At 39.6% G+C, this 26,095-nt stretch overlaps 1 pseudogene; it reads left to right on the top strand.

The window, feature by feature from the left end:
* The window catches only part of LOC135992289 (uncharacterized), a 30,502-nt pseudogene extending 7,996 nt beyond the window's left edge, over window positions 1-22,506 (top strand).
* Window positions 22,507-26,095: the final 3,589 nt, after the last annotated feature.

Raw genomic sequence — 26,095 nt, 5'->3', positions numbered from 1 at the left:
TGCTTTTCTTTTAAAGCAAAGTTAACAAATTGTTTTGCAATTGATTTTGGAACATTTATAACATCCTGTTAGCCAGCAATAATTATTGTTGTAGTCAAGTGCCTAATAACAATAGTTACAGTTAGAATTTGCAGGTTGTTTGTTTTGTTTTGTTTTTTCTGTATACAAAAAAGCATAAAAGGGACAAATACAGGAGGGCGAATATAGTTTCTTCACTTTGTACTGTGGAAAACTGGGAAACATATTAGTTATTGTAAAAAAAAACCCAACAAACTACTGATTTTTCTCCTGCCTATGGCAGCTGAGCAGTGTTAGTAGTATGTGCATGTGTGTCCAAGTTTTGGGGGGACGATCACAAAAGCCAGGCTTAGCAAAACTGACTTCTGGAGGACACTCCAGGGTATCTAAAGTTAGACTTCTGCTCCATAGTGTCACTAGAGGAACCTCACTCTCGATCTACCCCTGTCCTCTGCCTTACATACAGAAGCCGGAACAGATTTGTTTTCTTCATGAAGAAATTTTGTATTTCTCCTTCGAGTGTTCCTGACTCATCTGGGGGTTTTCAGAGTATTACACAGGAAAGACAAGTTAACTGGAAGTCCAGAAGTGGTTTTTTTAGAGAACAAAAATGACTTCCATGGAAATCTGTATTAGTAGAAAGTTGATCAGAAGTTTTCTGTAATGCCTCCTTATTTAATATGTGCCATTACTTCATCCTTCAAATGGTCACTGCTACTTTAGAAAATGAGCATATTATATACTAGAACATTAGTGTAACTTTGAAGGTACTAGTTGTTTTGTTCAGTGAGGAGAAAGCAAGATTGTGGTTATTAAGTTGCTTTGGTTTAACAATGGCAGGATGTAGCCTTATGAGCAGCAGCTCTCGTGAATAGTGTTTATTAGCATGGCCAATAGTTTTCTTTATGCTAAACTTAAGCCTTACATGCTGCTCTTTTGCAAAGAATTAATTTACTGGTAAATTTAATTCAGTAAATTACTGAAGTTTTTAATAACCATCTTTAATTTCTTCTTTCCCTTATATGGCTTCTTTGCTCGGTGGTGTCACACAGTACGCTGGGCCAGGCTGCTGCTGAAGAAAACTGCTGCTGCTGAGTACCGGCTGGGATTTTATAAAGTGACTCAACTTGCCAGTGTTGCAATGCTGTTTTCTCTCCCATTTTGTTACATATAATCATACTATGAAAACCATTTACAGAGCAGCTTCTGTTCAGCATTCTGAGTACGCAGCTTTGCTGGCAAGCCTCAGGATGTATGCTGATTGCTGGCAAAGGGCAGGGAAATAATGTTTAAAGCATTTTAAGCAGTGCTGGGTGGTGGTGAATTATCAGTTTTAGTTTCTTACCCTTTTGCAGAGGAATCAGATACTGATCGCTGCCAGGAGGGTGGTGGCTCCGTGGGTGAATAGTCTGACCTGGCAGTGCAAATCCCATACTCCTTTTTTTACATGGAAAGCTATCATTTCCAATATGATACTTTTATGATTCATAGTTTCTCAGTCTTAATACAGACAGTTCTTGCAATGGCCCTCTTAAAACTGTTCATTGTCTCAGCCGTTTACTTTGCACTTACTATCAGTGCTGTTATTTCGTGTCATGGGAGCTGCCACGTGAGAGCAAACCATGATTAAAAATGGAGGATTCAAACCTAAGATTCCACCTGTAGCAGTGTGGTAGAACGTTTTGTCCTGAGTTTGGGGCTTCCAAGAGTGTAGCTACACCTGCAGGTGTAGCTTGTTGATTGAAAGCCCCCTAAATTGAAATAATTGCTTCCTGTGATAGGAGACTGGTACCTTACTATTCAGCCTGCTAAACCATTTCTTCTGATGTTCCTTATCTTGAGCTGGCGATGAGCCACCGATCAGTCTGGTCTGTTGTATGAGGAAGAGGTTGCTGGGTTCCTCATGAGCACCAAGTTGGACTTTGCATTTAGGTAACAGGCAGCAGATGTATGTAATTTTTGTTGCATACAATTAGCAAATACCTTACATGAATGCCCTTCAGCATTGAGTCATGTGGATTACAAGTTATGTTGCATAAAAGAGGACGGTTACTATTTTGGTAGCCATAACTCTTATGTAGGTAAATATTTTAATACTTTTTTACTTTTATGTCATTGTTGTGAAAGTGCCCAGTTGAAGTTACCCAAAAAAGAGAAGGAGAAAACTAATGATACACAACAGATCATGGACTGACCCATAAAGGGGCAGTCTTCCAAGAAAGAGTGGAAGCTTTGGAATTATTTTCCTGTTATATTTTTGGAAAGTACTAAAACTCAGTCTGTGTTTTGAAGCGGTTTTTTTGCTGTTCCAGCTTTAAAGCAATTTACTTACACCTGGAGAAATTTGGGACTGTGCTTGTTGAATTGAAAGGAGACAAATGTGATTTGATGCTGTCATGGTTGTACTTTGTAAAATTGCATGTTGAGAGGTAAATAACATATAGTACGGCTTTTACCAGCCTCACTATTTTAGACTAGGATTATACCAAAGGCTCTAATGTGAACAATAAGGGCCCAGCTATACCAAGCAGCTGCTAGGGGAACTGAGGTTTTAAAACTCATGTTTCTTAGTTAATTTGAAAAAATGAAAATATCTTGTGTTTTAACTACAGGTTGCCTTGACTTGGTAGATACATTAGCAGGAGATCCAGAGGTTCTGCAAATAGGTGCTGAAACACACTACGAAAACTCCTGAAGAAATCATCGTCCACTCCTGCTGGTTTTTCGATCCCTGGAGGAGAAGAGGTAGTAGGCTGATGTTTTTCATACTGCAAGTTAGATACTTGTGAACTAATTTGTTGGTTGTGCTCATACTCTGTCTGTGAATAGGGGTAAACTGGTGTGTCTGGATTAGAAATCTCTTAAGATCAGCAGGTTCTGCATCATTTCAAATAGTTTGCATGCTGCAAATGAGAGATAAGCTTAAACTACAAGCCTAAAACCCTCTGAGTGTGGGTGAGGGTTTAAAGTACTGATCTGAACTTTGCATCTTGACCTGCCTCCTTACTGGTCCACATCAAAAGTGAATTGGAGAGACATTTATGCTGTGGTGCAGCTCTGAATTCTGCCTCTGCTGTGCAGTTTACAGAGGTATCGTCTTTTGTTTCCATCCTTTCCAATACTTCTGTGGGTAATGTTGAATATGGGCTCTCTCAAAGCAATTCTGATCAGATGTGATTGATAGATGGCATAAATAGTGTAGGTGCCAGTGCTTTATGGTCCATTCCTGAGCCACCTGGGGAATGTGCTGGAGATGCCTGAGCAGTCCTATTAAAAATTGTGACTTGAGTTAACCTATTAAACCTTTCAGTCTGGGCATTATCTAGGTCATAAAAGGTGTACTGGGCTAACCGTTCTTCTACTGTCATACCAGGAAGAGGATTAGTTGAAATAAATGTTTGGAACATGGTGGCTTTTCTGCCATTTAGTAAAATAATATGCAGTAGTTTCTAGAAAAATGCCGTTTCAGGTGGGCAGCTTCATCTTTGAGCCGTGAAATGTGACTACCTTTAAATACTCTTTCAATGCCCTCTAGTGGACCGTGTAAAGTTAAGTACAAACAAACCTGAAAATGCAAAAATCCCCCAGTTTAGGGCTTCCGTGTTGTTACCTCAGCCTTTCGTGCCTGGTTGTACTTTTAGAGGCTCATTTGCTGTTCCATTAGAAGGGAGGGTAAATTGCAATAATCCCTGCAATAGCTAAACAGAGCGAGATCAGTTGAAGGTGGACTTCTGGCTTTTGATTCAGAACTGTCTTGATATTGTGGGTTCTCATCAGACCTTAAATATATCACATGACTGATTTGAGTCTCATAGCAACACATTTCTCTTTGCATTCATTTAGTTTGGATCTAGTCTAATCTGCAGTCAGACAGCTAGTCAAGGTCATAAGTAATGGTAATGTTCTTGCTGTATTTTTTCCTTATACTCTATAATAAATAGCTCAAAGAATGTTGACATTTTGTAATTAAAAATAAATTAAATGTAAAGCCCCCATCCCCAGTGAACATCTGAGTGAACAATCTCTATTATATACCTACAACCTGAAGGATGAGGATTTTGGTGTTTGAATAATGGCTGCAGTTACCAGGCCTTTTTTTTTTTTTTTCTCTGTGCCTTTGATTTAAAGCAGGTTTCAAGTGGCAGGACTGGCAACCATGAATAATTATTTAGCAAGTGTTAAGTGGCTGTCAGCCCACTCGCTTGGGTCACAGGAGTTCTTTTTGGTATGGCATAGTCTTTGGTCAAGCATTTGGTACACGAATAGCAAGGATTATTGCAGGTCAGGGTGGAAGCGCACTGGCAGTGTTCGTATGCAGAAAGCTACGCTTGGCTCACGCTGATGTTGTTAGCACCTGTGAAAGTGCACATTACCTTATAGAACAAAATGACAATCGTAGCAGTATTGCAAATAATACTGGCCTTTTCAGTATAATAATGCTCCTAGGTGCCACAATGAGATCGACGCTGTTGTATTTGAAGCACGCAAAGAACAACTGAATGCCCAGAACATACTGAGATTTTGAGAAGCTCTTGAATACAGATTTCAGGCAGTTTTCAGGTTTTTTCCAGGAGTCCAGTTTTTGCAGAGATGATCTCAGGATTCTGGCACTCATAAACTGGTGAATACTGGTTTCAACTTAAAGTCGTTATCTTGAATAATCCATATTCATACTACTCCTTTCATGCACCAAGAAATATTAAATGTGTCACATGACTGATTTGAGTTTCATAGCAAACTGACAAATGGGTGCAATTAGAGGGAGAGGCACACCCACACATACACAATGGACCAGATTTTTGAAAGTACAGTACATACTGTGCTAAATTATGCATGCTCTTTGCCTGTACCTAAACTTACATGAGAGCATTTGCAATATTCATATGGAAATCGTCATCTCTATGCATATAGAGCTGTTTGAGCACAGTAATTTTCTGTTTATGTGTCGCGTCATTTAGAAGTTTAGTCTAAGACTGAGAGCTCGAGAGCTTCATTTTGGTTTTAGCTTTGCCTGCAACGTAACCACCTTGTGCCAATTATCTACCCTCCCTGTGCCTCACAGATAAACTGCCCAGGCGCTGCCCTAATGCTTTGATACTCCCTGTACCCTAAGGCTTAATTCATTGTTTGCAAAACACCACAAGTACCCAGCTGGACGATGCTGTAAGAAGTGGAAGTTGTATTTGTTTTTATTTGATGTGTCTGGTCTTTCATAACACCATTTGTCTACATGTAGCAGTGTTTAAAGTCAGGTTATGTACTAATTGTAAGTCGGCATTAAGTTCTTCACTAACTTAAGTAGCTTGATTTCTTTTAAATTAACATTACGTATGGATAATATTAGAAAATTATGTATATTTCAGTGTCTTGCAGTTCAGGATTGAGAGGGTGTTAAGCTTGTACAATGTGTGTTACTAAAACATAGGTGCATCTAATACAAGAAGTACTTCTCGGGAGCTTTGCCGTACAAACAGCTACGGGGCTTGTTTGGTTTTTTGGTTAAACCGAAGGTTCCCGTGTGTGTTTTGTCCTTGTCTACTGAAATAATCCTACTTGCAAAATGTTGCTGTTAACTGGTCTAAAGGATAAAGAGACAGGTTAGAATTGGTCTAAATATCTTGAAATTTGAGTAGCTGGACTTTCTTTACTTTTAAGATGGTCTGCTGGTTTATATATTTAAGTATTTGGGGTTTTGTTTTGAGTATGAAATGGGTTCAGTTTACCTGACAGGGATTTGTGTCGGTGGGCTATTGACCAGAAGGGAAGATTGACGGTCAGGGCTTTTAAGTTCTGTGCATAGCTCTGCTGGTAGCTGACAAATCACCTTGGGTAAATCTGTTATTCTTTCTAAGTTTGTTCAATGGGGTAGTATTTTTCTAATTCAAGATGGTGTGAAATGCATTATGGATTGGATAGAATTCTGAAATCCTTAAACAAGAGCAAATACGTATACGAAATTGTATTATATCTTACTGGTTCTTATTCATATTATTTTTGCTTTATGATGTCTTCTTCTGTCCTAAGTTTACTTGCCTCGTATTTCCATTACTGGTGTGTGAGGGGTAAATTTGGAGTGAGCCCATGCTCAGGAATTGAGTTAGATCTGGCTTACTTGGCAGCGCTTCTGAGATATTCTTTAACCTCCGCCAGCTTTGCCTTGCTCACTGCTGGTAGTGCTGGTGTTGTCCTGTTACAGCCCAACAGGGTTACACTCCAGTTGCATTACAGGCAGTAGAAGTTAGCATGTGCTTACTGGTGTTTCTATTTCATAAATCACTGCTTGGAGTGTCAAAAGGTTATTAAGATTTGATCAATAATTGTATTTACGTTTTATCTTCCTGCTATCAGGCTCACAGTATCTTCAGACACAGCCTGATTTCTTCTTAGTTACTCTCTTAGGCAGGTGGTTTTGACTATGGAATGTGAAAAATTGCAAATATAAAATAAGTAATGAGTCTTGATACCACTGTCATGAACAGGGAACTTGACTCCTTTCCAAGAGACCTTTCCAAGTTACAAGTGTAGTTACAAGACTTTCCAGTCCCTCTAAAACTATTGGGCTAGAATTACTTTCCTGACACTATATATTCCATTAACATTTTTCTGAAGAGAGATAGGCACTGGTGTGATAATAAAGGAGGGAAGCATCTACACAGTTGTGCGTACCTGCTGACTCGTGTTCAAAGGAATGTAGTTGAAAACAGCATTACAATAGCTTAGGCTGCACAAGTGGGATCTATAACAACTACAATGCAAAAATAGAGAATTATTAAATAAATGCAGGTGAAAGCAGGGCATTTAGCACAAATCTTCAGTTAGAAGATCTAATAGTATTAGAAACAAGTATTAACGAGATACACATACACAAGGAAAAATGATTTCCCACAGGAACAAGTCAAACAAGTACATATTAGAGCCTAAATTATATGATAGCTATCTACATTAAAAGCTTAAACCTAGCAGAATAAACACCTTAATATATTATAAACAGCAGACAGACTGACTACAGTGACCTCCTTGCAAATCTTCAGGTTGAGTCACCAGTCCATAGTCAGAGAAATAGTCTCACAGAGATCAGTATGTCTAGTTATTTAAGTGAGGCCTACATCATCTGGCTTTTAGTATTTCCTTTTGAAAGTGTAATTTAAAGAATTTTACTGGAGGTTCTTTGTTTCTGGATTTTTTATGCTATAAACATGTGGCCAGCCTTCCTACACACATCAGATTTGACTGATATGATTTTTTTCTTTAGATGAGTTTTAATAAATTTTAATTCTCTAAAGTCAGCTGAAGTGTGTGTATATACGTGTGCATACGTATGGATATGTACATTTGAAGTATTTTGTCCAAATATTTTTCCCACAGTTCGGCAGATTTGGAATTGTCAGCAGACTGTGTTAATGTGGCAAGTCCATCCGGATTGCTTACCTATATGACCTTTTGTTCTGACCAGTGAACATATCAAATTGTTTCAAAACCAATTCCTTCAGAGAAAATCAGTATTTGTTAACTCAGACATTGTTTCTTAAAGACATGGGCAGAAAGTTAAAACATTAAAGAGACTGCATGATTTTTTTTTTCCTCCCTCGAGCTTTACACTTTGCTTGTGAATTTGAGTTTCATCCAGATGGGAGAGGCAAAGGGTCTTGCTGTAGCTGATCTCTTCCCTTTCTCATGTGCTGCATTTTAGTTTTACTTCACACCAGGAGTGCACTTAGAAGCAAATTTCCTGGTTGTCCTCACGTGCTGTGCTTTGGACCACACATCTGGGCAGTACCTTAATCTCAATGAGGAAGCTGTATACCTTGTGTATTTTATGTTCATATGTGATGGGATTTCCTCTTTCAGCTTCATGTGTGTTTACAGCTATAATGGTTAAGTATTGCATAGATAAAATGATGTATATAATACTTATGAAATAATATCCACTGTAATAGACTTATTTTCCCACAGTTCGCAAGGAAAATATCATCAATCAATTTGTGTCAATGTAATAATTTGTGTTTGACATTCAAGTAATTTAGGCTCTGGAAAAATACTGAATTTAGCAGCCTAGCTACAAGTTTGCCCGTGAAGAGCTTTAAAGTTTGATGGCATTTAATTCTTGAACATGGGTTAAAGAGGGGTTGATTCCAACAGTGAAATTTATGTCTGATCATCTTGATCAGATGGGTTGTCCAGAAGTGATGTGTAGCTCATGGTCTGAAATGACCTGCATATTTCTAAGAGAAAATGAATATGGTAGCTTTTCCAAAGGACTTGGTCTTGGTTGGGAGCATTTTTAATCTATTTTTGATGGACCGAATGTTCTGTTCTGTTAGTATATCTGTACAGATATTTTTATGAGAATGTAAATTGTGTTGTAAGGGCTTACCGAGCATAGCATGGGTGATTAACATCTTCATAAAACTAAATAAACATACCCTATTGTGGCATTTTCTGTATGCTGTATGTAATAATTTACAATAACTGTTAGATGCCATGGGACATTTATCACAAGACATTTGCAACAAATCATTGAGTAAAACTCAGATTGTAGAAGAAAGTGTAATTGGTTGCAGGAAAGATATGTATCTTAGATATTTGAATGGCTGCCACTGCTGCAGCATCTGCATGCCTCCCAAGCTTTGATGTATTTATTTTGATAAGACTCTTAGGAGAGAGAAGGAAAAGCTCTTATTCCATTCTAAAGATAGGGAACTGGGGGACACAGCTATTCAGGGTACGTCAGCATTGCAGAACACAGTTTAATGTAGGATCTCTGAGCTTGCTCCATTAGCAGAGCTGATCTAGGCTCATTTGGATGGGACTACTTGTTGGGATAATTTACCATTCTCCTTCCAAGGTGGAAACCTGGCAGAAGCAGCCTCTGTAAGTGTGCTGTAAAACTGAAATACTGCCAGAATAAAGGTAAAGAGCATTTTGCCTAAGGTGAAGAACTGGTACATTCTTATAGAATCATAGAATAGAACCATAGAATCATTTCAGTTGGAAGAGACCCTCGGGATCATCGAGTCCAACCGTAACCTAACTCTAGCACTAACCCATGTCCCTAAGAACCATGTCTAAATGCCTTTTAAACACCTCCAGGGATGGCGACTCCACCACTTTCATGGGCAGCCTGTTCCATTAAACAAACTCAAATGACATCTCTCATATATTGCCTTTAATTTAATTTGTGACTGAGGGATGCTTTTCAGCAATTCAGATGAAGGCCTAGGAAAAAGAAGTACCAAGCCGGATGTTGCTTTAATTTTTCTCCTCTACTCTGTGTGTAGACTCCTGATGTGCACATTTCATTCGAATAGTTGCACACCAGTGTGGGAACATTTGGCCAGTATAGCCTAGAAAGTAAAAATATAATCCAGACCTGGGTTGGGAAGGAATCCATTTTTGCCTAGCAAAAGGAGACATTTCATAATCACAATTGCATTATGCTTAGTGCCTAATTCGCTTCAGTGTTTTTCAGTACTGTATTGTGAATATCCACAGTAGTATGGAATCGCGTACTTCACAAGCTCTCAGCTCCTTGCAACACTCTGAATATGTTTGCCTGACTGCAAGTGATAAAAGTACTGAGGTTCAGCAAGCGAGTGCTTACAGGACAAGCCACCCAGCTGAGTGTGTGTGTATTCCCTTAATTGTGAACTGAAATGTATTGGAATTAATCCACTTCATCTAGTCTTGCAATTGCAAGATCAAGCACATCAAGTCTTGCAATTGCAAGATCGTTGTAATCATGTGCATCATGATTCACAGGGTGCAGGCGATGTGTGCAACTTACTGTTGGCAAAAACTTGATCTCTTATGATCAGGTGAATGTAGCTGAATGTCTTGGAAAGAACAAGGCTGGGAAAGGAGAGTGAAGGAACATGTGGTCTCACAAAACATGTTTGGATTTGAAATAGTGTTCCTCAAAGTTGATTATAAAATGAAAATGAGAATATGGGGAAGCATGGATGGATTTAACTGCAGACCAGATGTTGACTTGAAAAATGATAACAAAAAGCAAAATACATATGTTCATGTGAAATCTGGAGAAATGTTTTTCCTTCATGGAAAGCATCCATATAGATAAGGTTGCTCAAGTAATGTGAAGCGACAGTTGCTATGTCAACTAGTGTTCCTTTCTACACATTTAAATTATTGAACAGCACAGTAAATGTTGTATAAAAGTAGCTCCTTAGAACATGGTTATGCATCTTATTTTCCTCAAAGCTTTTTAAAACTTTTCTGACCTTTACTATGTGTCTTGTACGTGTCTGAACTAGGTGCCAGACCTCTGTGCAGCTCTTGTTAAAGTCAGAATTCGGCCCGTTGCGTCCCCTTTGTCTGACTCAGCGCCCTTTGCAGCCGCGTGTTCCGTGGATGTGTAATGGAGCAGCGGCTGCTGCATTTGAAAGCAGAGTGAAGGGATTGAGGGAACAGATTGAATCCATCACAGAAAGAGTATGAAACTCCTATGCAAGTAAGTGCATCATAGTTAATGAATTGAATCTGGTGCTATAAACTGGCATCTGCCTTTGCGTGCAATACTTGCTTCATTGTTAACCCAGAAAGTGTAATGCTTTTTGGCACATGCTTCAATAATTTATTTGAAATGTAAGTTAGCTAAGTGGAATCTCCAGCCTTAAAGCCAGCGAGAGCTGGTAGAGGCTGAAGCAAAAAGGGAAACCAACCTGAGTGCATCAGTGACGTGCGTAACCTGAGGCTAGAACAGGTAAATGATGAATCCTGGTAGAGCCATTTGACTTCCTTATGTGTAAATTTGTCTGTAGCTGGTAGATGATTTTCAACTTTCTTGTTTGTCCGTGGCTGGGTAGCACAGAAAACCAGTGGGCAATGCCTTCTCTGAGGAGTCAAGAGCTGGGAACCCCATGCTGTTCTCTGCAACATACTTCCTATATTATAATCTTTTTGTCTAAAACTGGGTATGCTATCTACCTTATTCAAAGATAGTAAAGATATTGATGTTCTTGAGCACTCCTGAAGTTGTGGCCATGTACTTTCTTTAGGTGGATGTTACCGCTATATGGATAATAAAAGTTCTTTTTGCTGAAATGCTTGCTGCTTGATGTATTGGTCGTCATAAATGATGAAATTTCTGGCTTTATTCTAAAACCTAATCAAAGCCCTTCAAATCTATTCTGTATCCTTTGAAATGACCACATGTTAAAACTTTTACTTCTGAACTTGCTTGGAAGCAATTCCAGTGTCCCTGTTGCTGCTTCAGTCTTTCTCTTGTCAGTCTAACGGCAGTCAATTGGTTCTGTAGATGAACGTGTACGAGTAGGATTTAAATACCTATTTCCGCACACGTGAAAAGTTCAGGAAGGATGGGAAGAAGTGGGGTGTAAGTTCTGCATAGCAACTGCACAAGGCAAAGTGTATCTTTTGTGTGCTTATATCTGTCATTTGTTGGTAGAAACCTCTCTGCGTGCATTTGAACTTCTGCGAATACCTGTCCATACAGAGATTTAGGAGTCTGTTTTCCAAAGGTACAGATATAGTGAAATCGAATCACATAGGCAGCTGAAAAGCTGTTTGATAAAACTGATATGAAAACTTTTGTGTTTGACTTGCATGGGTACAAATATGTGCATATATATGTATGTAGACAGGGGAAAGTCTGAAAGAAACTTCAAAAACATAACCTTTAGCTAGGTAGCTCTCTCTGTCCCAACTAAAACTAAAACTTACTGAACAGATATTTTGCGGGAAGTGCTTTATTCATATGACACACAGCTTGTCACACCAAAGTCACATCAATTCCAGAGAAAAATTACCTTCACTTGATGCCTCATGCGGTACTGAAAATTGGATATCAAGGAACATGGAGGTGAAATTGAAATGCAATTGTTGTTCTGCTGTCTCAGAGCAGATCAAACTGGAGACAGCTGGAGGGAGAAACAGATCTGAGGCTGCTTGTGGAAAGGTTCAGAACCAACTTGGTGTTAACTTGCAGGAATTGTGTTCCCCTGTTATTTTCTTTTTGTAGTTTTGGCAGTTTATGTGAACCAGTGTTGATGGCCTGTTGAAGATGTGGTAAAGATGGCTGATCCTTCTAGGATGGGCTAATTTCAGTAAGGATGCTATTTTCAACAGTCACCTTTACCCTGGAAGTTCCCAGCCAGAACAATCCTGTGGAATTATCTCTGGTCTCCTATAGCTTGTGCTTTAAACCTGTGGGATCTGGGCTACATGGCTCACCAAGTGCTTCACATGTCTCCCGTTGCAGAGTGACATGCACATAACCCTCTCAAAACAATTTTCTGCATGCAGTTTATGATTCATCTATGGGATTTATTAAGTGTTTGTTTCTACTTTACCCTGGCTGCCAACTAAAGGAATAATCAGATAAACTGAATTACTGCATTAGCAATAACTCTTCACATTAGTGTTGCTTGACCGACTGTCTGATGGGAGGTATTGCTACCCTTGGGAACAATGTCCTATCTAGCTAGTTATGATTTTTTTTTTTTACCTTTGATAATGTTTATATTGTGTTCCTTTTATGAAACTGTTGTTACTTAATAGATTCTGTATCTGTAATTCAAATAAACTGAGTAGGATGCAACTACTTTTTCATAATTTGAGAGATTTGGGTAGCGTGTGGTCTTTTTTCAACAAAGAAGTCAGATACCTACTACATATGAGCTTTGTATTGCCATGAGGCTGTTAAGTCAGTTCTGTGTCCTACCCAACCCTTTGTGTCCAGCTTTGGTCCTTAATGGTTCTGGTCCTCTATCATCTTTCACTAATATCTGCCATACATAGAGTTTAATTATTCAAAGTACTAAATAGGCTTTTTGTGGGTAAGCGAACTGGAGAGATTTTGAGATACAAATCCTTGCAAGATAGAACTTGGGGCAGAAACACAGACTTTCAGGCTTTCAAGCATTTGCTGTATCAACAGAGAATGAAAAAAATCTGAAAATAGAAATCTCGCCTCTTCTAGCTCATTGCTAAGAGGTAATTTGCTATCATTTGTGGAAACTCTTATTTTCTTTTTCATCATTCATATAAAACTTGTTGGCACCACTTTCTGCATCGGTGACCAATATGATCTTGTTCCTTTATATTCCTCCATCTTCATGTCTGGTTGATTGGTTACTGAGCAGCACAGCATAAAAACTAATTGTTCGTGTTACACCTACATTGTAAGGCTGTATTTGTTCTCAGTTTTGTGTAGTGTCCACCTCAGTAAGGTCCTGGCCCAATAAAGTTCTTTGCGGTAGGGGAGGGGTGACCAGGATGACACAGGGAATCCCGTCTTTATTTCGCTTTTGGGTAGGATTGGACGCCGTGGTCCTGTTTCCAGTTCTGTGACTTGTTTGCTGGGACTGTAATCAAGATCCTTCTTTTCCAGCTGCTTTAGAATTCCTCCCTGTGACAACAGGAGATAATGTCAAGCTTTACAAATTGTAACTAAATTATTCTATGCCTTCTGGATAGAGGGTGGAACACTGGGAAAAACTGTTTTTGTTATTCTATCTGAACCAATTCATGAGTTATTTTCCTCAAATTAGGTGTACGTGTTCCCAGACCTCCTCCTTCCCAGCCCCTTTTAATTTTGAAGCCTTTTATGAAATGCAAAATACTATTCTCTGCTTCATTATTCTTTGGTCTGTTTTTGTTTGTTCTCTAAGGTCCAGAATTTGAAGAAAAGGTTGTCCTCTTTGTTCTGAACTACATTATTTTTGGAATGCTGGAAGGGAGTTCAGCTGATGATGCATTCCTTCTACCTCACTCTGCCACTGAGTGTGCCAAGATACTGTGGAGAAATGGCAAGGCCGTTGCCTATTTCTTGATCAAGATGAAAGGTAAGGTCATTTTAGAGAGAGATATCCATTGGTTCCTAATAGCTAGAAATGTAATCCTTTTGTTTATCTTTCAGTGGAAATAATCCTGGCTCTCATTTACATTTTTATATCAAATCTCTTGCAGAATTAATCTGGGGAGCAAACCTCCCCAGAATTTGGAAGCCATCTGTATTACTTTCATTTAAACACGAGGGCTCCAAACTCTATTTTCACTTACACTGAATGAGCTGAGATACAGGCTTATTCCAATAAACGGCGCTTTAATGCAGCCAAGTAGAAGGTCGTACATCTAGGAACAAAGAATGCGGGGCCTGCCCACAGAATGGAGAACGACATCCTGGGGAGAACGCGATCTGAGGAAAGGAGAACAGTTCACAGTGGAAAATCAGCATGTCAGGAGCAGCGGGTGGCAAGAAGTGGCAATAAATACCCTGGGGTGCACACGGAGCAGTGGTCATGTTGTGTAGAGGGAGGTGTATATGGGACCTGGAATGCTTTGTCCGGTTGTGATACAGTTTAAAGGACGATGATTAAGTGATTTCATCATTAATTGATTAACTAGCATGGAAAAGAGACAATATATTTTATTCTTAAGGGATACTTGCACCAATATGAGCTTTAGTGAAGGTCCTCTATTAAGTAGAGAGTTTGGATTAATGCAGATAGGTTGCTAGTAACCAGTCTAGAGTGGAAACGGCTTTATTAGAATAACTCCAGGTGTGCAGTTGAGCATATAGCCCCATTTAGGAGCTGGTTACCAGTCTGTGTTTAAGATTCATGGGTGTCATCTTGATACCAGCAGCTTAAACATAGAGAAGTTGGTATCTTTGGAGGTAAATGTATAGTTCAAGTCAGCAATCAGTAGCCATCTATCGAAAAGAGGAGAATAAGAAACAGCGTGGGAGTCGCACAGTGGATTGCAGTGGAGTCCAGAGGATGGGCTGAAGGTCTGACACAGTCCCAAAGGCCAGCAGCAAAAAGATACATTCTGCACTTCTGTTGCCTTGGGATGTGCAAAATCCTTACTCACACCGAGCTGTAGCTCATACATCCCGGTGCTGCTGTGCCATCAGTGATGGATTGTGTCTCAGCCTGTGGTAGAGGGATCTTGTACATATCTGTCAGTACGCTGATGAACTTGTTCGTAATTGGCAAACACTTCAATTGCCAAAGTACGTTTTCTTTTAAGTCCATAAATATTTCTGAGCAAAGCTTTTGGAAAGAAACACTTCTATGGGCTGTAATGATTCATGCTCCAGTAAAATGAATTTGCACAGTAGTCTGTTATGGGTGGAGTATTAGCCAAGTTGAAGCTGTTTCTGAGTAAGTTGAGAGTCACAGTTTGGTTTTAAACCAGGTCCACATAAAACACAAATTCTTCAAGTCCAGCTTTGTCAGCATCTGTCTTTTGTTGCCAGCATTTTTTTTTTTCTCTGGGCAGCTTTATTTGTTAGTTTTTGGCCTGTGTCACAAATCACTGCAGTCTTTTGCCAAAGCCTTTTCGGGAAGCTTGAAACTTGTTGTTTGTGTCACTTTTTGCTATTTGCTGTATGCATTTAGAAAATACTTCCTGTTTCTGAACTTGTTTGGTTTCAATTTCATACCAGCCGTGCTCTAGCTGATCCTCTTCTCTCTGCTTTCTAGAAGAGCCATGGATTTATTAAGCCCGAAAAAGACTAAGATAAATATCTTCTCTTAGAAGTTGTACTTCACATGGTTGCTTTACATTTTTTTTTAACTTTTTTGTTTTAAATAATAATGAAAGTTTTTTTTTCCTTTACTGTCCTGGTCAGAACTTTTAGTAGGAGCAGCTTTAAGTACATGACTTTATATTGTGCTGGACCTCTGTTACAGCTTCCGATCATAGGAAGAAATTATTTTTCTCTATGCCCACCATGTGATTCTGGTTCCCTTTATTTCCATACTGTGCAATTACCTGGCCATTCTTTATAGTTTTATTTTCTTCACTAGGTAATTGAGACTTTCACACTGATCTTGTATTCAAATCTATTTCTCATCTGTGAATTATCTACAGTACGGTAAAAAACATGCTTCAGTGGAACCAAATAAGCCAGAACAGATCTATGGAGTGCGGCTATTTCAGATATAAGTCATTTGGGTGAATCCTAGAAATGGTCACCAAGGAGGAGAGTGTCTCTTCTATCTTTGCTACTGATTTGGTGTGTGTCATTATGCCAACTAATTTTTCCATTTTTCAGTGATTCCAATTAACTGTCTTGGCAATATTGTGAAGTCATTTCCATTTGCCGGTTCCTAGATGGCCTGTACAAAGTGAACTTGGTAATTTTGGTCCAGTTCCACACATCCACTCATCTTACGAACATCCTTAACCGGATTCTATTGATAGTCAGCTGAAGAGGGACAGGTGGCCTTGAGCACCTGCCTTGCTCACAGACGCCATAACTGCAAGTCAAGGTATTGAGACAGTTTGGCAACTATCGACACTGGCCATCCTGCACCTGTTGTGTAGATAAACAGAAGACTCGTTCTTCAAGGCTATCACTTTTCGTGAGCATTAGACACCTTTATTGAAACAAAATTTATTCATGACTACGCAGATCATCACCCCAGCCTCTCTGGTATGTGCCTGTTCCTGTCCAATGACAGGCACGCAGCGTTTACCGCTGGGTATACTAAAGATTGATGAGACGTACTAAGCCACTAATGAGGCTGATAAGACACTTTGTCACGTGCCAAGATGAATGTCTCCCATTTTATCTATGTCAGTGACTTCCATATTAGACAGCTGAGGAGTTAGACCTCACCGAATGTAGCTACTGAAAGGTATAACAGGACATTACAGTTTCCTGTCCATGTGCCTTTCTATGCAGAAAGCAACCTGCAGCAATTGAAATATTTTGAAGAAAGCCTTCATAGAGATGCTTTGGGTTCGAGATCTGTTTTATATTCTTTTAAGAATTTCTTTTGGATTTTTTTTCTTGGTGTGCTCCAAATCTTTGTGAAAACCTCAAAAATAATGTGTTTTGTCAAGTGATGGAAGTTTAATGACCATGGTTAGCGACACTATTTTTTTTGTGCTGTGAGACCATGTAATTCCCTGAAAATTTTTCTTTTTTATTTACTGAGGATTAGTAATTACTGAAAATGGACTGTTACCACATTCACATAAATGTCAGGAGAATTTAGAAGATTCATCATGCAAATAAATCAGTAAGAAAGCTGGAGGATGCTGTGAGCCAGGAGTGTCTTAGTTCCTTTAAGAATAAATCAGAACAAACCTCCTTATTTATGTACAGAAAAAAGACTTTTTTTTTTTTTTTTTTCTTCTTGATATGTGTTACTGTTTCTCTAACACATAGAAGCTGCCCAGTTGTGGACCGAGCTGTCTGTGGTACAAAAAGGAAGGAAATCAGATTGCCCAATCTTGTCCCTTCCCAAGCTCACTGTGTACCTTTTGTCAAACCTGAGGAGTGAAAATGTGGAGAAAGACAGAGTTCGCTCTGCCTTGAGTCAAACCAGCATTTACAAAATCGAGTCCTCTGAGAAGGCTGTAAAACATGCAGTTGAACCAGGAGTGAATGCATGGTTGTCTTCTCATTCATTCTTTGGAGATTCTCCACAAATCACATTTTGGGAACACCTGACAACAAAAACTCTAAGCTGAAATAAAGGAGGCAGAAAAGCAACCCTGGCTAAGCAGAGCTTTAGGGATGGTTGTTGGAACTGGCTACCCCAGCTGAAATCCATTTCACACCTTTCTTCATACAAGCCTTTGCAAATTTCTTTTAATACTTTGGTGGCCCGGGTGGTATTCCCTAGAAATAGATCCCTAAAAAGAAAATAGGTTTTTATTTTTCACTGCTTACATATATTTCTTAAAAAAAAAAAAATCAGAATTGAAGTTAACCTGACAGACAATTAGGTGGAATCTTGCTGGGTAATTGCTTTTCTCTCCCTGTTTTCTAGCAATAATATTTTTAATGTGCGTTTCTGAGGCAGACTGAAAGTTCTGGCTGTAATAAAAATGAAATGTCTACATACCAGTCAAGACATGAATTCATTTAATTTTATTGAAGCCAGAACCTTTGTTCCCCCTCTTACATACAAACGCACACAATGGGTTGACCTTGGGCTCCGTTCAGCAGAAATAACTCCCCACCCTTTGCACAAGCGCTCAGCCTGCGGAAGGCCTGTCCAAACACGCGTGTGCCAAAGCCAACTTGTTCTGCAGGGAAATAGTCAGTGTGCACAACCTTGTTTTGTTCGGGTCTGTTGGATGTGGGGACTGGATTGTTGTTTCTTTTCTGGTTTGTGGCTCTTTGGGAATGCTAATGGCCGTCTGCTTTCCTGCCCTTGTAATATCTGTTTACCATTTTGCTGGCTCGTAAGTTGGTCATTTGGCACTCGTGACCTAACCAAACAGATCAAAGGCTTCCAAAGGGCAGACTGTATGAATACTTCCATCTCCATCGCCCTGATTTTCCCTGTCTCCTCCCTCACCTCAAAACTCAGCCTGTTTGTGCGTTTCAGCAGTGAAACAAAGCTTCGAACCAAATGTGGAGAGCCCAGTGGTCACCTCTGGGCCACCAGCAGCTTATAGGAACCTCTTTGCTGTTGGATGGGAACTAGAGACAAAGTGGCCTTTGTTCCAAGGGTTGGTTTGTTTGTTTATTTTATTGCACTGCGGCTGTGGGCTATGACTCTGCTAATATGTTTCCCAGGGACAAGGTGAAGAATGGCTTCATGGTTTCTTTATTTACAGTGCCTTTAGACATTACCAGTTTTTGTTGTCTTCTCAACACAAAATTAGGAGCACAGACATAAATCACTCAGCTCCTGGGATTGCTGCACAGCAGTCTCATCAGGATTTATAGGAGACAGACTACATGAGATAATAATAAACTTATAAGGACACTCGCAACATGCAGGAATTCTTAAAGCTATTGACTTCATGAGGAAGAGTTTGTCCCTTTTTTAGAATGTATGGTGCAACACAGCTGGGATCCAACATCTCTGTTGGGCTGGCAGCTAACAATGGGACTGGGGATATACTCAGTTTTTTGGCTCATGAAGAAAGAGTAACTACCCATCATGTGTTACAAATATTGAAAAGTTATAAACAGCACCGCAAAGCATCCTCTTCCAACAATGTGCTTGAACATGTGTTTGAAGTTAAGAGTGCACTTCGATTAAGCAGGGACAGACCAAGCCTGGATGTGAATGGATTAGTTCTGTAGCTACGTACTCTTGTTATATGGCTGAGTATGTGTGATGTGGATCCTTGCTATATGGAGAGCTATGGCCTTAAAAGATCAGGGTCTAGAATTAAATATAGTCATGCGTGGTCTACTGAATTGGCATCATAGAAAAGACAGTAATCAAAGTCAGGCCTGGCAAGTATCAGCAAAAGGTACAAAACACCAGCTCAAGGAACAGAGGTAGTTCTCAGTTTGAGATAGCTATAGGGATGTGATGAAGAAAAAAATGGCTCTATTAAGTGAAAGCCTTATACTGAAATTTAGGAATGGCCTTTCAATAAGGAGATTTGGGAAGCTGTGAAATAGGTTTTAGTGAAGTGCTGAAAGTTTCCCATCTCAAGGCACTGAAAACTAGATTGGGTGGCACACAAGTGTGTGGTAAAGAAAACCAAGAAGGTCTTAATGAAATTTAAGCAACAAAGTCAGAAAATGTAATCTTTTTCTGTTATAAAAGCTGGTACATCCATTTCTATTTAAACTGCCTTGTACTCAGAGAGGAGCAGCATAAAACTTTTATAAATATTTTCTAAAAATGAAAAGAAGTCAGCGCGATGTTTCTATGGTGACCTTATCCTCTATGTAGGTATTTGGTGAACTGACGTTGGTTAATTCATTTCAGGGCTGAATGCTTATCCTGTCAAACAGTTTGAAGTTCTGGTTTTGTGGTATTCTGCACTGTATGGAAGTTGTACAGAGAATTGCTAACAGGACTCATAAGTTTTTTAGGGTGCACATTAAAATTTTGCACCCTGGATATCTGTTCTTAAACAACTTTTGCTTGACTCCCGTTTGAGTTTACCATAGGTTATTCCAAAATAAATCCCCTGGTTCTAAATTTTTTTTTACAATTTTCACTGAGAACTGAGTTTTAATAGTTTGGAGGCTTATACATGAGTCTGTATTATGTCTGCATGTAGAGCATCATGTCATGTCCCCATGATATCAAGTGACTGAATTGTTTTTATTAGCAAGGACCACCCCTGAGTGAAAACTGTGGTTTAACACCGATAGTAGTTCAAGCGATGAACGAGAAGCACGTATATGCGTGATAAATTACCACTCAGTAGAAATCGAGTGACTTACAAAGGAGCACTTACAGCACTTTCTTAATGCACAACTCAGTTATTTATGGCTTTTTACCCAAACGCCTTAATTAATGCCTCATCTTCCTACAGAGGTGTGACTTTTGTGTGCTGCGGTGTAAGGTTGAACCTAAACTGCTCTGTGAGTTTAGCTGTCGGTTAGATTCTGCTCGGTGCTTTCTCAGACATGGTTTTTCCTCTTTGGAAAGTCATCCATCTCCCTGCTATGTGCTGGATTGTTGGGGCTGCCTGACTAGCTCTGTTTTCTGAAGGAGGCAAGCGATGGGCTTCCCTTCCTCTGGCCCGGAGTCACTGCAAGCCTGAGCACTCAGGGATCTGGTTCCAGTTTCAGGTGGAGCAACCCCAGCACTTACCTTTGTGTGGTCCCCCTACCAACGAAGGTTTGAAGATGACTCCTGGCTATGTGTTGACAGATAACAGCACCTGAAAGAGAGAAATAGTCTTTTGCACAGTTGTCTAGGGAATTTACTGAACTAGGGTATCAAAAACTGAATATGCAGCAAAAGGGTTGTTTAACTTTCTAACCAGTAGAAGTCAGAAAGGAGGTGTAAATGATGGGGCCGGTCAAGTTTCATACTTAAGAGTGTTATCAAACCATTTGGGAAGGCACAACAGCAGTGTATGCAGGGGCTAAGAGAGCTTCTCTTCTCTCGCTGTTCTTGTTATGAAATTGTTAGCTTAAACATTATTGGGAGTTTTCTCTGGAATCCTTCTCCACTGTCCAGCTGCATCAGGCAACTTAAACTTTCTGAGCATTTAGGTCAAACTGAGTTTTGTGGTTCAGTGTATTTCATAAAAAGAGTTTGTGGGATGATCTGCCAAAGGTAAAGGAATACACTGGGATCACATTCAGAATATTTAGGCCTCCTTGGCTATAACCTAGTTATATCTTTTCAGTGAACTTTCTTGTGTATGTTGCCTGGGTACCTACATGGTCTGATTATGAAGAATCAGAGTCTGGAAAATATTATGGTGAGACCTGTCAACCGCATGTTAAGCAGCTCCTCTGAGTTTGGTGGTGCAAATTTTCCTCCTGCAAGTGTCACACTGACTGTGCAAATGCACTTCTGTTGGGGTCGTCCTCGTAGCCTGTGGAAGGTGTCAGGCAGTAGTTGTGGCTGGAATCGCACAGCAGTTAGTGCAGCAATACCGGTTCTGTTTTCAAATGAATGTATGTTTTACTGTCTGCTTTCAGGGAGCCCATGTGATGGTACAACCAGTCAATGTTACTTCCTGCCAACTTTGGATACTATATTTGTCTGGAGAAAGTACGAAAGAGGTGGCCTAGGGATGAAAATGCTGCATGATTTCTGTCAGTCTTTCATGGCTGAGGATGCCTTGGGGATCAGCTGCCCTATTTCTGCTGCCATGTATCAAGGTAAATCGCTTGATGTGGAGATGTTAGGCAAGGGTTATGTATAATGTATACGTTTCATTGTGGTCTTGGTAGGATTTTCTGAACTGTATAAGAGTTCAGTGCACTTGTCTGAACTGAACTGTTGTCTGTGTGCAGTTGGTTACTTTTCTTGAGATATCTGGAATTTCCTGTAGAAAGGTAAGCCAATGCCTAAGTAAGACAATGAGAAGCATGAACTCATCCTGCCTGGTCTTTTGCATTCTTATCCTACTCTCTCTTAGAAATAGAGCTGTGTCATTGCCCTAGACAGTGACTTACCAATTTTACTTGACACCAGAGGGAAAAGAATCATAAGATGTTCTCAAGCCTATGCTGTCCACATAATGCTCTTGTAGATACTGCATTTGTAAAAAATTAGATTTAATAAGCCATCTACCTGGGCTCTGCTCATACATGAGTACTTGTTTCATATTGACTGTCTTTGAACATTTGGCACTTTTAAAAGGTCATTAAGTAGTTATATATCTTCTCTGCATTCAGGTTGAAGTTTTGGTTTTGCTAGTAAAATCTACAGAAAAGATCTGTGCTCACATTATTTGTAAAACTGTTTTCTTTAGGACAATATTTTTTCCTAAAGTTCCTCTCTTTATGGTATACAGTCATTCACTCATGCCTGTTTAGGTCATTCCCTGTAGACTTTTCCTATAAGCCCCAGCTAAAAGAGAGGAAAAAAAAAAAAAGGAAGATGAGAAGAGAGAAGAAAAGATTTCCAAAGGAACTAATGAAAGTAGGTCTTAGAGAATTTCTGGGCTAAAATACCCTCCCTCTTCCACTGAACTTTTCACTCATTTATGCTTTTACTCCTTGGTTTCTCCTACTCAGTTTGCCAGGAGTTCTTGCAGACTTATCCCGAGGAGCAGAAGTGACTGTGGGAGGTAGAAGCACCAGGAGACTGGAGCCAGTAAGTGAATATCTGGTTAAAAATTCAGATGGAGCCATCCCCTTCAGGGGATGAGTTAAAATAAACAGTGTGAACTTGGCCATGTTAGTTACATAAAGATAAGGAATAAAATCAAGGGTTAGGTAGTGATAATATATAGGTGGTTTCTCTGTTGTTTGGAAATGGAGAAGCTACTGAGTGTGTAGTCCAGTTCACTGGTCTTTTCCCAGTAAACAGGACAATTCTTAGAAATTATGAGGTAATTAAATTGAACTACAGACCATCTGAGAGGTAGTGAACAAAGCACAGTCTTGGCATAAACTGTCTGTAACTCCCATTGCAGTGCACTTACAGCAGGGTAGAAATTAGCCCAAAAAATTCCCGTTGCACAACACAATATCTGGGTTATAGAGAGGGGTTTGTTTCTCTGAAGTCATTACAAAGAAGAAATTTGTATGGCCGATGGGCAGAGTGTTTAATTAGCTTCGATTTGCTGCCAATGCCATTCTTGGATGGAAACACAAGCATCTTCATTATGGCTTTTGGAAGATTCGGAGTACTCTCCTACAGGGTGAGTCCTTCTCGCTGGGAGCATTTTCTACCGAATTCACAAAAGATAGCGACAGAGTAGGAATACCTTTTGGCGATTGGTGTGGCGATCTCGTTGATGTAATCTGTTCAGCCGGCTTGGCGATCCAGACAGGCCCTTCAGCTGCGTGCACACAAGCTGTGATAAGCGTGGGGTTCCGAAAGAAGGACAGACATTGTCTCGTTCTGGAAGCGCAGTGAGGAGTGCTGCAGAGCAAATTGCTCCCATGCCTTCCCACATCTGTCCTGCTTTGTACTGGCTTGGGGACCTTCAGTTGAGACATCGTGTTTCATCTTGTCTGCAGCACCCCACAGGAGAGTTAAGTCAGAATTTAGCCCTAGGCTGGGTTCCTCTGAAGCCGTTATATTTATGTTCCTCCTGCTTTAAACCAACAAAAACTGGTGTTGCTCTTTCCTTTAATCCATCTTGCTAAGTTCAAGTTTATTAATGGCAATTGAAGAGAACTGTGATCAGATCAGCAAACAGAAAGCAGATCCTGGAGGAGAGTATACTTTTTTCTTTCTTCTTTTGCAATCTTCTACAAAAACAAACAAACAAAGAGAAATGACCCAAAAGATGGGTAAATATAATTCCACCAGAGTGGCTGTCAGTAAAAAATACATGTGAGGCCTGGGAAGTGCCTTGGCTAGTTCTGCACATAAATGAGACATATCTACAAAAAGAAAGAGGGAAAGTATAAACCAGAAATGGGATGTGTGTGTTTATATATATTCATATGGATTATGAATTGCGATGTAGTCTTTATAGTGGAAGGGAGATAGAGGAAGTGAATTTGGCACTAAAATATATAATAAAAATCTGCTTTTTAAATTACATTCTCCACTCTGGTGCACAGCTCACTGGGCATCACTTTACATTGAATGCGCTGAACAGGCTTTAGTTCATCCATTTTTCAGTGCAAAATCAACTCACTGTAAAAAGAGTATTTAGGACAGTGTCTAATATGTTTATCTGTTTTAAATATGAAATCTACTTGTGTAGTTCTCGTCCTTGTATTATCCCTGTACTGTGTATATTAAGCACCCAGGGAAATACCAAAGGAGAGCACAGGACAGATAACACCTGCTGAAACTAGGGGAGTTTCCCTGGTTTTGCTTAGTCCTAAAGGCAGCATTACTCCTGCATAGCTCTGTGTGGTACTTGGTGAGGAAATAACACGAGAATTGTCCAGGGCTTCATGCTATCTGTCAATAGTAGATAAAGCAGAGACATTTTCTGAGTGCAGGAATCCTTTATCACCAGACCTCGTCTGCTGCTTACCATACACGTAAAGCGAAAGTTGTGTTTCCAGAGTTGCGGTGTGGGGAGACAGAGGAAAATGATGTGGCATAGAATGGAAAGCACTGGGCTTGTATCCTTGCCTGTTCTGAACACGCACGGTCATTTAGATCTTCAGGGAACATAGATCTTGGGAACACAGTGCTTTGTTCCTGCTTGCTCAGTTATGCAGAAAGCAAAACACAACGTAATTCAATATTATCAGCTCCAGTCTGGATCTACGGCAACAACCATGAAAACAGACAAGACAAAAAGACAAGCTGTGATTTCTTAGATCCCCGTTGACATTTGCAATGCTATGTTTTGGAACAAAACTGAGAAGAAATATTGAAAATTCTGCTCATATGACATTTTTTCCCCAGTACTCAGGATTGAATACTGTTAATGTTGTAAGAATTCTGCAATCATAGATATTCCATAAAAGGTTTCTATAACCCTGAGGTCAGAATTTTAAATTTTGCGAGGCTATGTGGCTGCATCTAGTGGCAGGACAGCTAAACTGCAGCACGCCGTTTACTGCAACTGATCCTTCAGTTTGGATGTGCACAGATACGCAGACACCAAGACACATAGATATATATACACATGTATTTCTGTCTGCATGTATACATACATCTATAAAAATAAAACTCTTTAGCATGTCACACATAGCTGCAATCGTTCATTCTGAATTAATTCTTATTGTTCGAAAAATTGAGAATTTTTTTTACAGCAAATAGTAACAGGAACATAAAGACATTTTTCTTCTGGGGCTGACTGGAGGAACAGAAATAATTTAACATCATTTGCTACTAGTTGCTAAATCTACCAGGCACTGAATTGAGCTGTTTTGAAGTAGTTCAGTAATACACACACAGCATGTAAATGTAAAGCTAATGCAAAAAATAAGCAGACTAGACAAGAATTAAAATAAATTTCCAGTGATTGCTTATAATTCTTTATCTGAATTGATCAAAGTATCTGCATTTTCTGAAAGGAAGGGATATGGGTTTTCCTGGCGTAAGAGATGAATGGATTAGCTATTTAGCAGAACTTCCAAGCTAACAAAGACCCAGAGACCTTTCCTTTCCAGTCGTTCACCTTAGTCTTTTGTGGTAGTGTCATCGGGCGCCCTGGTGTGGTTACTTAGCAAAAACAAGGCAAAAGGAGTTGAAGGTAGCATTCAGGTGGCTTATTCTGATGTGTTGTTTAAATTAAAATCGCCATGGAACTCTGCTTTTTTTTTTTTTTTCTTTTTAATCTCTTTCTGGGGCCAAACTATTCACCCCGTTTCTCCAGTGCCTGAAGCAGACTTTCAAACCAGTAAAGCCAGGCAGTCAAATGTGGACCAGATAAGTAAAGTAGTGACTAACTTGCAATTTTATGACTTGCTTTTTTGTTGGTGGCCTTCTCTCTTTTTAGTGAAGTACTGAGGTTTAAATATGAGAGACCATCACAGACAACTTATAGGTGTTTTTTTTGCTGCTGACCCATAGGTTTATATAGCTAATCGTAGTTATATATATACACACACATATAATTGATTCATACAGCTTATTTATATACCTATAGTAGTTCGAGAGGCTAAAGAGTACAGGACAGATTTTGCTGTTTAGTTTTATCCTTACTGAGAAAAGGGAAATGTAACCAAGCTGGCATATAGTGCATTCCAAGGTTTGCATATACAGGGGCTTTCTGAACTGGACTGTGATTTTTCCTGCGCCTATACAGGGGCTTGAGTGTGACA

Source organism: Caloenas nicobarica, chromosome 10 (genome assembly GCF_036013445.1).
Source record: "Caloenas nicobarica isolate bCalNic1 chromosome 10, bCalNic1.hap1, whole genome shotgun sequence".
Lineage (NCBI taxonomy): Eukaryota > Metazoa > Chordata > Aves > Columbiformes > Columbidae > Caloenas > Caloenas nicobarica.
The sequence above is the reverse complement of the archived record's forward strand: the minus strand, read 5'-3'. Positions and strand labels throughout refer to the sequence as shown.